The 13,355-nt window shown below is 40.1% G+C and overlaps 1 long non-coding RNA gene across 1 annotated transcript in view; it reads left to right on the top strand.

Annotated features, from left to right (window-relative positions):
- The window catches only part of LOC147030496 (uncharacterized), an 84,437-nt gene extending 76,482 nt beyond the window's left edge, over positions 1-7,955 (top strand). Inside the window, exon 6 of the long non-coding RNA XR_015055783.1 lies at positions 6,379-7,955. This is a non-coding gene — a long non-coding RNA (uncharacterized LOC147030496). The remainder of the gene's footprint in view (positions 1-6,378) is intronic.
- Positions 7,956-13,355: the final 5,400 nt, after the last annotated feature.

Below are 13,355 nucleotides of genomic sequence, written 5' to 3'. Positions count from 1 at the left end.
TCAGGACATTGTGGAAAAGTATAATGACACGATTCACACGTCAACGAATATGAAACCATCAGAAACATTTACAAAATTAAAATATGAAAAAGAGATTAATATCAGAAAACCTAAGTTCAAAGTTGGTGATATCGTAAGAATATATAGGTGGAAATCTAATTTTGAAAAAGGTTATATTAAGCGATGGACGAACGAACTTTTTAAATTGTTTATGTAATAGATACGGTTCCTTGGACTTATAAGATATATGATTTAGAACGGGAAGAGATTTTAGGTTCATTTTATTCACAGGAATTACAAAAGACAAAACTAAGCAGATAATACCCATGGGAGCAATGAGTTGGTCCTTCACTCCCTCCTACTATACACTGTGGTGGACACTCGAGGGCCAAGTCCGAGGTGTATAACAGTATATAATGTGTGAAGGGGGACGTTCTTAGATCTGTGAACCCCAAACACAGAATCCTCAACTGAATAGTCAAGGCTTAACGTGTGTGTGTGTGTGTGTGTGTGTGTGTGTGTGTGTGTGTGTGTGTGTGTGTGTGTGTGTGTGTGTGTGTGTGTGTGTGTGTGTGTGTGTGTGTCCCAACCCTCACATTCAAAATCTTAACCCCAACCCTCACATTCAAAATCTCAACGCCAACCCCCCAACCCTCGCCCAACACAATGTCTTTTTCAAAATGAGATTTCCACCTATATATATTTTTTCGTTTTTTTTCTCTTCTTCCAATTCTGTCTTTTCAGGCTTTCAGGTTTGATGATGTAGAAAGGGGGATTAAGTCTGCACTTTCTTCCCAGAACTAACAATATATATTTTTTTATGTTTTTTTCTCTTCTTCCAATTCTCTCTTTTAAGGCTTTCAGGTTTGATGACGTAGAAAGGGGGAGTAAGAACTTTCTTGATAGGTTTAGATCCCAAAGAGTGGTAGCATTTCAAGTCTCTAAAATAAACCCAACTTTCCAAGTCTCCAAGGTATAACCACATTCCTGTTGAGTTTCCAAGATACATATCACATTGTGAGTTATCAAGCCAGAACCCACATTTCAAGTCTCCAAAAATATAACCATCTATCCAAGACTCCAAGGGAGAATCACAATTTCCAGAAATATTGTGGGTTTCGGTGATACATCTCACATAGTATAACTGGATCATCAAGGAAAACTCCATTTTTCCAATTTTTATGGGTTTCAGTGATAGATCTCACATAGTATAACTGTGGATCATCAAGGAAATCTCCACTTTTCCAATTTTTATGGGTTTCAGTGATAGATCTCACATAGTATAACTGTGGATCATCAAGGAAATCTCCATTTTTCCAATTTTTATGGGTTTCAGTGATAGATCTCACATAGTATAACTGTGGATCATCAAGGAAAACTCCATTTTTCAAAATGTCTGAAATTTGTGAGTCTCCAAGGTAAAACTTGTATTCTGGCTCATCAAGGTATAACTTGTTCAGGGGTATTGTCTTGATAACTCACAATGAGTACTATTGTTGCAAAACTCTTTTTCAGGATTTTGCTGGTCTCCAAGGTATAACTCTTTGGTTGGGTCATCAAGGACGAACTCGTTCTGTGCGTCTTGGTCGCTCATAAGGTCTTCAACCAAGCCAACAATTTCGCCCCAAGTTGTAGCAAAAGCAGTATTTTCATTTCGTATTTCAGATACAATTTCCTGTGAGAGAAAATAATAATGTATTAATTAAGTGATTTAATAATTAAATGAGTATGCTTCATTCAAACTTTGAAAATAGGAAAATAAAATCTTACCTCAACAGATAAGAGGTTTGAATCCAGTTCATCAACTTGAAGGTTTAGTTCCATACAAGTCGTCGATCTCCAGGCAAGCACATAGCACACCATTGCCAGCAAAAAAAATGTTTAAAATGGAGCCTGGGCTTGAGGCTTTTATAGGGAAAGACTGGTGGGTGTGGTTTCCTTTGGAAATTCCCTGGGCAAGCCCAGGCAAGCCTTTGTCAGGAAATTTTTCAAAACTATAACATTCTAGAATTTTATACTGATTTATTTGTGAGTCAGAGATGAACTGGAAATGATGTAAGAGTAGGCGGGGCTTAGCAAAAGTGGGCGGAGCTTAGGAAAAGTGGGCGTGGCTTATGGAAATACCTCATTAAAAGTGGCCGGGGCTTCGGGAAGAGTGGGCGGCTCTTAGGGAAAGTGGGCGTGGTTTATAAAAATCCTCTGGGAAGTGGGCAGGCTTCGGAAAACGTGGGCGGGGTTTATGAAAAGTGGGCGTGGCTTAACAAAAAATAACCTGTGGCTCAGGAGGTGGTCAAACAAGAGCATTAAGAGAAGTTTATCATTTCATAATGGCACAAAAGGGGTATCTTAAAAAATATAAAGATTCAAATGTTTTGTTTTTAAATATTTTAGATGGGGATTATTGTGCAAAGAAAATTAAACTATTGAAGGAATTTGAGAATGAACAAATCTTTAGTCTCTAAAAGAGTCTTAGACACTCTTTTAGTAAAAAAGAGTGTCCCTTGGCTTACATGTTTCAGATAATTCTTTAGAATCACCTTTAACAAATCACATTACTACTTTACTACTTGAACAAATCTTTATCTTATTGTATTGGTTATTTGAAAAAAAAGTGTCCCTAGGGTAAAAGGGGAGACAAATAAAGATACCTTGGAATAAAAAGGGGGTTTACTTTTTAGGGGAAAAAAATGAATCACTGAAAATCCCCCATTCATTTACATGGGGAAAAGTGAGCCAGAATCAGTATATTCAGCCTACTCACGTGGTCGGCCCATTGGCCGCCTCCACTCACGAGACTCCCTTACTGAAAGAATTTGGTGAGCAGGATCAGCCTCAGAAAAACGAGCCACATCTCCATATATCTGCAGCTGACGCTGACGGACTAGACAGGCAACAAATATCATTTGAGTGTCTCTCAGCATCCGTTCATTGGACACAAAGTCCGACCAGCAATAGCCAAGGATTCTCTGAAGAGACTTGGTACCAAAGGTGTTAAGTCTCCATTTCAGATCCGTGGTCAGAGTCCAAGTCTCACATCTGTAGAGAAAGACTGGAAGCACCAAGGACCTGAAGACTTGGACTTTCATCCTCTTGCACAGGTTCCAACAGCACCACACCTCATGATCCACTAAATCCATGACTCTGCAGGCCCGACCCAGATGTCTATTGGCCTCTGGCTCATAGCTAGTGGAGACAGGAATATCATTGCTAAGGTAAGTGAATCTCTCCACGACCTCAACATCCTCACCACAAATAGGTACAGATGAGATATCAGTATCCAAGATGTCATTGAAAGCCTGGATCTTTGTTTTGACCCAGGAAACCTGTAATCCCAGCAGCTCCACCTCCTCATTCAGCACGTCGAGGGCCCCAAAAGGATATCCAGGGTCACTGCAAAGATGACTGCATCATCTGCAAAATCACGTTGAGATATCTTCACATTCCTAAACGTTGCACCGCAGCTTGATCTCTCTGACATCCTCCCCAGAATCCAGTCCATACAAGTGCTAAAACGTATGGGGGCCAGTAAACATCCCCCTGACAAACTCCAGCAACAACTGGAAATAAGTCAGAGATGGAATCACTACATCTCACAGCACTCTCAGTTCTAGAGTATAGTTCATTCATCAGATTGGTCAGTTTTGGTGGCACCCCATGAAGACCAAGAATCCTCCAGAGGGCCTTCCGTGTCTCCAAATGAAATACTTTGCCGAGATCAATATAGGCTGAAAGCATCCCCTGCCAAAACTCTCGTCTACATTGGGTGAGGACTTGTAGGTGAAGGATATGGACAATCGTTGACCTCTTTGGTGTAAAGCCTGACTGGTCTTGGCGCTGGTGCCCAAGCAGATGGTGGTGAACACTATTAAGAATTATCCGAGCAAAGACCTTGCCCAGCACTGAGAGCAGCGTCACCCTGCGGTAGTTGTTGCATTCCTGGTGATCACCCTCCCATTTCCAGAGAGGGACAACAAGGCTCCCCTTCCAGTCAGTTGGGATGATGCCTGTGTTCCAAGCAGAGCACAGAAATGCATGAAATGTCACAAGTATAGCATTCGCACCAGCCTTGAGAAGTTCAGCATGGATGCCACAGATCCCAGGAGCTTTGCCCCATTTCAACCAGTTCACCACAGCCTGTGTTTCCCAAACTAAGGTGGATCACTGTTGATTGGAGGGTCAACAATAGGGATAGTAACATCCCTGATGTCCAACTCGACAGCTCGTGGGTCAGTCTGGTACAGCTGCTCAAAGTAACTGGCCCAGCGGGCCTTCACTTCAGACTAGTCTGTCAAAAGCCCTCCACCCTCCGCTCTAACTGCAATGCACTGAGGGACAGGCTTGGTGGAACACAATGCACGAAGGATGAGAATCAGTAGACTGCAGGTGATACTCTACCCCCTCACAGATTCCTGGCACAAAGGTCTCCTTGTCCACCCTTAGCACACGTACAGTTTTATGCCTCCATTTGCCACCTCCGCTCATCTCGATGTGCCTTCCTGTTAGAAATGTCTCACACCCAATGACAGGCTTTGACAGGCCTTCTTTTTTTGGTGGGTGGAAGAGTAGGGAAGGAGGACAAATTTACCTGTGTGAGGAGTGCTTTAAACTCATCGTTGCCCAATTAAAAAAGGAAATTGTAATACCCTCTGCTACCACCACCAGGTGACGCTACACTGTACACATTTACAAAGAGCCTTTGTTACCCCCCCCCCACACGCGCACGCGCGCACACACACACACACACACACACACACACACACACACACACACACACACACACACACACACAGTTGTATTTGTACGCCAAATTTGGAGTTTGTAACTTCAGAGATGTGGCCACGCATCAGGAACAAAGTCAGAGAGTGAGAGAGAAAGATAATGTGTGTGAGAGAGAGATTGTGTGTGTGTGTGTGAGAGTGAGAGAGAGAGAGAGTGAGAGAGAGAGAGTGAGAGAGAGAGAGAGAGAGAGAGAGAGAGAGAGAGAGAGAGAGAGAGAGAGAGAGAGAGAGAGATAGATAGATAGATAGATATAGATGCATTTAAATATAGATGAAGCACAGAGTGGATGTCTATATGCAATGAAATAATGCTTCTACATGGTTCCTGGTAGTTCTTTGCGCTTCTCTTCTTGGAAGAAATCATAAAAATGGCCAACCCTCACAACAAAGTAAAAATACAAGGACTCCTCGAGCTATCCTGCCAGCCCTGGAAATGGCATCCGCAGACGTCAAATTATTCTCGCTAATATCAAGATGGTGGCCAAAATGGTTGCGTGTAACGTGGAAAGAGGTACCTCATTAGGTTTCTCATGGAGAATGGATCAATCCAGCTGAAATTCACAGGACACTATATGTACAATTTTATGATGCAAGTTTTTCTTTTGTGTGTTGAAATGGTTCAGGGAGTTTATTTAAATGCTGTGAATTGGTAATAATATTAAGCACCTTACACTCAAGCAACTTTTGTCACTCAAACAAACATTACATGCGTTGAAGAGTTCATTTCGGTGAATCACCAGATTACGATACGTGAGAGTTCAGAAAAAATTGATGTCAGTTTCAGTAAGTGTGGAAATAATAATCAATTCTCATTTAAATTAATGAAGGTTCGTGCAATGTGGGGACCAAAGAAACTTTTTGTTTTTTTCTTATACTTCCACTTTGTGTGGTGGCATGATTTTTCATGCTTTCAACTGGCTATGATCAACAGTGGATCACACCAACACGGCTCCCAAGTATGGGGCACCACTGATGAAATGTCCCTATTACCAATTCACTGTTACTCATTTTACCAACCTCAGAATGATGACAGGCTGAATAAACCCCACCTTGTGTTACTTCAGCAGCTGACAGCACTTGAACTCAGGATCCAAAGATCCCAAGCCCACCACCCTAACCACTAAGCCAACAGCAGGCTTGACTAAGAACCCAAAGCCACCACCCTAACCACTAAGCCAACAGCAGGCTTGAAGGACCATACATTTGATAAAAGGGAACTTGTGTGTATCCATTGAAGATTTTGACCTCATGAATTCTGGGTCTATAATTTAAAGCCAGCATTGTGTGTATCTATTCTTGATATCCACCACCAAAAGTATTCAAGGTTCAGCCATCAGTCTGACACCTTCTGGCAATGGTGTTATGGGACCATAATGTTTTTGTTTTTAAACTATAAGTGTACCTTAGTATACAATGAGTTGATAATGCTCACTCTTAGATGCCAAATGTGACCACTACTACTTTCTTAGAGATGGTCTGGGATGTTCCAAGTCATCACCTTGTATGATTTTCATCTCTTTGAACTACTCAAAGAACCTCTGGTTGTAAATTATAGGTTGACTAATCATGAATATCTCTCCCTCCCCACCCCCCATTTCAGGCTTTCCAGGGCAACCATTTAGGGTCTTTGAGAGGCTCATTCTTCACAGGATAGAACCACTTGTTGAAGTAGTACTCCCGCATGAACCAGCAGGCTTCAGGAAGAATCATAGCACTGAAGATCAGATTCTCGCTGCAACTGATATTATTGAGACTGCCTTTGACTCAAACCAGAAATGTGGGGCTGTCTTCTTTGACTTGTCTTCAGCATATGACACAGTTTAGCACCATGTGGCCTTCCCCAGACTGCAGATCATCTTGTGCAAGACCTGCCCCATACATCGCCTTGAGGGAGGATGGCAAGAACTTCACCACGTGACCACAAGGGCCCGAGGCTGGCTGAAAACAGCTAACTTCACTTCATCGTCCAACAACTCAGAGAGAGGCCAGACAAAAAAATCTCTCTTCCTCTTGCATATTCCATGTATGTAACACTCCACCTTCCCCCTAGCCACCCCCCCCCCCAACCTTTTGTACTTTAAAAATATATGGCCTTTAACAATAAATGCCAACAAGATAATTCTGAGAAATAGCACGCATGAGGTGTATTAACCATATGAAATGGCACACAAGTATTCTGGGACTGCTTTGTAGAAATTTCCTTAACAGAGTTTCCCTCCACCAGATGTGAGATGGACAGCAAATCTCGTTTAATGTGCGTTGTTTGTGTGTCTGCCTTGCCTGATTGCCAGGAGCACAAAGGAGGCGTCTCCAAGCACTCCGGTTTCAGTGTTTTCTTTAGGGAGAGCTGAAGGAGTGCATACTAAATGGATTGTTAATGCCTAATGGGAAATGATTAGGGAAAGAGAGCGAGCGGTTTTAAAAGTACTCAAGCAGTTCCAATATAATCTTCTAGAAACTACTTGCACTGAAACACAACTAATGCATCATGAGATTTGTTTAATTCAATTGTAACTTTCACGCTTTAGGAGTCAACGGAAAATAAAAGTATTTGACATTTGCACACAGGTAACTGTGCAGAAATAGAAAACGGTTCCAGAAATTTTGTGCCCTTTCCATGCTTTCTACGCCACCCCCCCCCAACCCACATCTAAATTCCTTCAGGGCATACATTGTATGCCAGTAACCCCCTTCTAGTGAAACTCCCAAAATCCGGACTGACTGCTCACCTCCACTCATTCGTTCCTCTTTTTCCACATCCGTGGAACCATCTTCCCGAGCCTCTTCAATCTCATTCTTTCGTCGAGGGATCAACACCATCTCAGATCATCCCCAATTCACAGCCATAATATTTTCTACCCCCATGAGCCCTCCCCACGCCCACCTCTTTCCAACTTTACAGTTTTTCCTTTCTGATAATTTTCAGCTGTATCCATTTTGTTCACCCACTGCAGTCCTCTCCTCGCCTTAATTCTTCCCCACATCCTCTATTTCTCCAAGTCTCCCTCCATCTTATCCCTCACCCTGCTCTTAATATATTTACCCCATCCACCCCTCTCTTTCTGCTGTTCCATCCTGATCCGTGACATATTCTAGCTCCTCCATGAGCCTCTGCATTGCGTTGGAAAAAAAAAATCGACATCAATGTAAAAAGTTTCATGCACAACATGCATAGAAAATTCCCTGAAATATTACATTAAAAACTCAGTTTAAAATGTTTCTTCACTCCGATTCAATTGATTCAATAGCTGATTGAAGGCAGAGCACTCCAAAAACGTTGCACGTACTTGTTGTGGAGAAATAAAGTTATTTTGTACGAGGAAGTTCATAATTCTCAAGACACTCACTGTCATAAAGTGGACACCCTGAAGTCTAAACAACCCAACAACTCAGCCTGGAGAATCATAATTTACAACTCAAGGCTATTGGCAATGTATGTACGATGTGACATCACAGGGTCTTGCCATTTATGTCGTCAAAATGACTTCCAGTTCTGATCTCAACTACTTGAAAGAAACCAGAAAATTTATTCACAAGGTGATGTCAGTTAACTTTTACAGATTCAGCATCACATTTGCAATGGTATTTTAAGATTGTCGTCAGTGCTACTCTCCTAAAACCACAAGTTTGTTCCACATATTTACCTCCACCACGCAGGTGGATGTAGGTTATGTTTTCATCTCTGTCTGTCTGTTTGTTACTTGGCGAAAAAATTTTTTCACCAATTATGTTGGTCTGCAGCGCGTGTCTGTGTGTCTGTCTGTTGTCTGATTGTCAGTTTATCACACGATTTTTAGCCACAGTTATCAAGCAATGGGTGTGTGTGTGTGTGTGTGTGTGTAAGTGTGTAAGTGACCGGCCAAGGACAGCAAAGTTTAATTTTGGTGACGATCCGAATCTGGATCGGATCCAATAATTTTTCAAGTGATTCTTCACCATTGACAGATGGAGCCAAAAACGACAGATAGCACAATATCTCCAAAGGTGATGGATGGATTCCACAAAAAAATTGTGGACAGGTTAAGTATGTGACAAGGACGAATCTGTTCAATTTTGGTGTATATCTGAATCCAGATCCAGATACGGCAATTATTTAATTTTTAAGTGATTCTTCACGATTGAGAGATGAGGCTAAAACGATATTGCATGATATCTCCTAAAGTTATATACGGATTTTGATTAAAATTGGTTGGCACTGTTGAGTGTATGTGACAAGGACTAATTCATTCGATTTTGGTGAAGATCCGAATCTGGATTCAGATCTAAGAATTTTTCAAGTGATTCTTCACCATTGAGAGATGGGGCCAAAAACAATATTGCATGATACTGTATCTCAAAAAGTTATTGACAGATTCGGACGAAACTTGGTGGACAGGTTGAGTGTGTGACAAGGACAAAATGATTTGGTTTTTGTGATTATCTGGATCCGGATACGAGTATTTTTTTAATTTGAATTCCCAATTGAGAGATAGTGGTAAAACCACTTGTTGGATTGAGACAAAATTTTCACCATAGATGCTATTACTATGTTGAATGTTTTCGTGATAATTATGAGATCTCAGGTCATGTGGTGTGGCAGCCATATTGGAAAAAAGGAAAAACTTTGGACCTCTGTATCTCCGAAACTGCTCCATGGAAAAAAGTAAAACTTGGCACATGTCAATTACTCCCCATGGGAAGCAAGTGATTTTTTTATGATGTCGTAGGTGCCTTTGTTATGTCATAATTGCATAAATAGAACACTACATCCGATCATTATGAAAAACTTTGGGGGTCGTCCAGGGCTAAATTGTATGAAGGAAAAAATTGATGATGCCATTGTTCACGTGGTTTGGCAGCCATATATTTTTACCATAAAAGCCTTCAAAAATCTTCTTCTCTGAAACGGCTGAACAGATCGAGGTGAAACCTTACAGTTATAATCGCCTATCCATGAGGAACAAAAAGTTTTCCACTGATGACGTCATAGGTCACATGATTTGGCATCTTTGATTTTTGAAGAATAAACCTTTAAAAATATCCTTCTCCAGAACGCCTTTAAAGATCGAGGGGAAACGTCACCCACCTGTTCCCCAAACATTGAGGATACCAGGATGTTCAAGAATAACTGATAGATCACATGGTCAGATAGCCATATTGGATTGAACGAAAATATTTTTAAAATTCTCTCTCTTGAACTGCTTCATTGATCGATGTGAAACGTCACAATTATGATCGAGTAGTGATGGGGAAGATATGTTTTAAAAGTCACCCTGATCGGACGCATGGTCTGGCAGCCAGAATTATTTAATTTTTTGAATCTGGGTTCAAAGATTTAAATATAACTTGGGACAAGTATATAAAATGATATAATAATGCAGGTGGAGGTATATCTGGCGGCGTCACGACGTCGAAGATGCCCTTCTATTTTTATCATTTTTGTTCATGACAAAGTTGTTTCAATATAGAAATGCCACAAGTAGTGCTCCAATCCACCACCTAGAAACATCTGAAGAGCAAGGAGAAATCAAGCCAGATGATGAAATATCTTGCAAAAACTCCAAGAGTGCTTTTTTTGAGACCCAACCGAGCAAGTCAGCAGACTCGGCACAACATATGTCACCTGATCCTGATCCTGAAACTGACGAAGAGGATGGAGGGAAATATAGTTCTGAGGCCAAGCTTTCTGGTATATCTGCGAATAGTGAATCAGTCTTGAATGCTCTGTGCAAGGAGAATGCTAAGGCTCGATCGACAAGATCCAGGGGAATGGTTTCTCCTGGAGAAATCTTGCATTGACTGCCAGTCAAACTTAGGTCCTGCGATGTGCCGGAATAAAACAGACACTGGGAAGTACTCTGCATCAAAACAATTCAATTACACAGAAACCCAATCAAAGCTCAAGTGGCACTGTCTATTTTTTCAAAACAAATATGTTTTATACCTTTCAACAAAATGGATGAAGTTGTAAACTAAGTTGGCTGCTGTTTATCCCATCAAACGGTAATGTACATTGTTTTTATTGCACTTTGATGTCCTCACGCACTGACATGTTTTCCTGTTTTGAAGGTTTCTGTGACTGGAGAAAAGTTGATGAGAAAATGAGGCACCACAGAGAGAGTGAAGGGCAGGGAGACTGTATGATTAGATACATATTACATTGCAAGGGGTCATCTCATCATGTCGATCTGCAGTTGAAAGAACAAGCTGAACAAAAGGAAAAATATCTGGTCGATGTTCCTTGCCACATCGCCGCAGTGGTCAAGTTTCCTTCTCAGAGGGGATTGTCATTCAGAGGAGATGACAAGATTATTGGTTCAAAATATAACAGCAATCTTTTTCGGTTTGCTGGAACTTATTTGTGAGTAAGACCCATTCATTGCCAACCATGCTTGTGAATTTGGTCAGAAAGGCAAAGAGAAGAAATCATATCTTTCTTCGATACTCTACCAGGAAATGATAAGAATGTCAGAAAAAAAACATCAGGGACCTATAATCAATAACAAAATTGAAATAGCAACATATTTCTCTGTCTATTTGTGTTGACTAGACCAGCGCTGATCTCATCCATGTCACTCAACTAACAATCATTGTGAGATATATCATAGATGGGGATCCAGTTGAGTGATTCCTTACATTTCTGCAACCTGACGGTCACGAGACATTGACATCAGCTCATGCTCCACTTCGGTTCCTTGAAAAGCAGTCGATCAACTTCTCAGGTTGCCAGGGGCAGTCATATGACAATGCCAGCAATGTGTGGGGACAGTATTCTGGCAAGCAGGCTCGACTCAAAACAGTTAACCCTCTTGCACTGTATGTGCTCTATTCTTGTGAATCGCTGAACCTTGTCAGCACTGCCGCTGATTCTCCCCACACAGAGATTGTAACTTTTTTGGGGTTTATCCAAGACATATATATATATATATATATATATATATATATATATATATATATATATATATATATATATATATATATATATATATATATATATATATATATATATACATATATATATATATATATATACATATATATATATATATATATATATACATATATATATATATATATACATATATATATATATATATATATATATATATACATATATATATATATATATATACATATATATATATATATATATATATATATATATATATATATCTACATATATATATATATATATATATATATATATATATATATATGTAGATATATATATATATATATATATATATATATATATATATATATATATATATATATATATCTACATATATATATATATATATATATATATATATATATATATATATATATATATATATATATATATATATATATATATATATATATATATTTCTCAGATTCAACTCTGATGGAAAGTGTTGGGTTCGTGTCTGAGAGAACATGGTGATGGATTAACAGTCAAGTCTTTGTCTGAGATCTGCTGGTCAACACAAGCAGATGCAACAAAAGCACTCACTGTGACTGCCAGATCATACGAGCAGCTTTGAGAGATATTTCAAGAGATGCAGAGTAGAAGCATAAAGCAAGACATGAAGATAAGAACTTGGTTCCCACAATGGATCATCATGATACAACATTCCTTCATCATCTGTGGAATACAACAATTCTACATTTGTCGTAAATTTTAGCAATATGAGCAAGGCATTGCAACCTTCAGGTATACTGTCTGTCTGAAAAGAGCTGTCGATCTTATGTCTTCTTTAAAATAACTTATAGTATCGTTATGTGACCACTTTGAGGACTTTGTGAAGGAATCAAAATAACTGTGACAAGTCAGAATACAAAGCTACCCAGGAGTGGTGTTGCTTAGAAGTGCAGACAATGCACTGCAGCTACAATGAGTCCTCATGAGACGCAGTCTTCTCGCTCAGAGAACGGTTCCACTGTGAGACGTTCTTGATCATAATAGACAAGCTTATAACATATATGGCAGTCAAATGCTCTATGTATGAAGCAGTCCACAACAACTTCAAGGTTGCTGTGGATTCCTGTACCCTTACCAGGAGCAGGTCAGACACGAAGCTGGAAAACTGGTGCACAGATCTAAAGGCCCAGTCACACCTTGACGTTTTAGCCAGCTTATGCCGATTTTTGGAAAATTTGTCTAAAACGCTGGTACACGTCGAATACGTTATGGGCAAGTTTTGATAACATTGAGAGCACGCTGAAAAACACTGCCATACGTCGTTGTACGCTGGCTTTAAACGTTTTATTTTTCGGTTGTCCTCAAATTTCCCATGCTTGAAATTTTAAGACTTATCCCAGCGAATAACTCACACGTTCTGCATAACGCTGGCCATAAGTTGTAGGCACGTTATGCGATCGTTGACACACGTCAACACACGTTACTTGTAAGTTGCTCATAAGTCGAAACGCGTCAAGGTAATGTTTAGCGTACCCGAAACTTATTTCTAACCTATGAGTAACGTGTTGTAGGCACGTTACGCAATCGTTGACACACGTCGACACACGTTACTTGTAAGGTACTCGTAAGTCGAAACACATCAAGGTAATGGTTAGCGTCAGTGTTCCAGACTCCCTGGTTTTATTTTTTTTTAT

The sequence above is a fragment of the Eptatretus burgeri genome, chromosome 3 (assembly GCF_056783735.1).
Source record: "Eptatretus burgeri isolate ZD-2024b chromosome 3, Ebu_testis_v1, whole genome shotgun sequence".
NCBI classification, from domain to species: domain Eukaryota; kingdom Metazoa; phylum Chordata; class Myxini; order Myxiniformes; family Myxinidae; genus Eptatretus; species Eptatretus burgeri.
The sequence above is the reverse complement of the archived record's forward strand: the minus strand, read 5'-3'. Positions and strand labels throughout refer to the sequence as shown.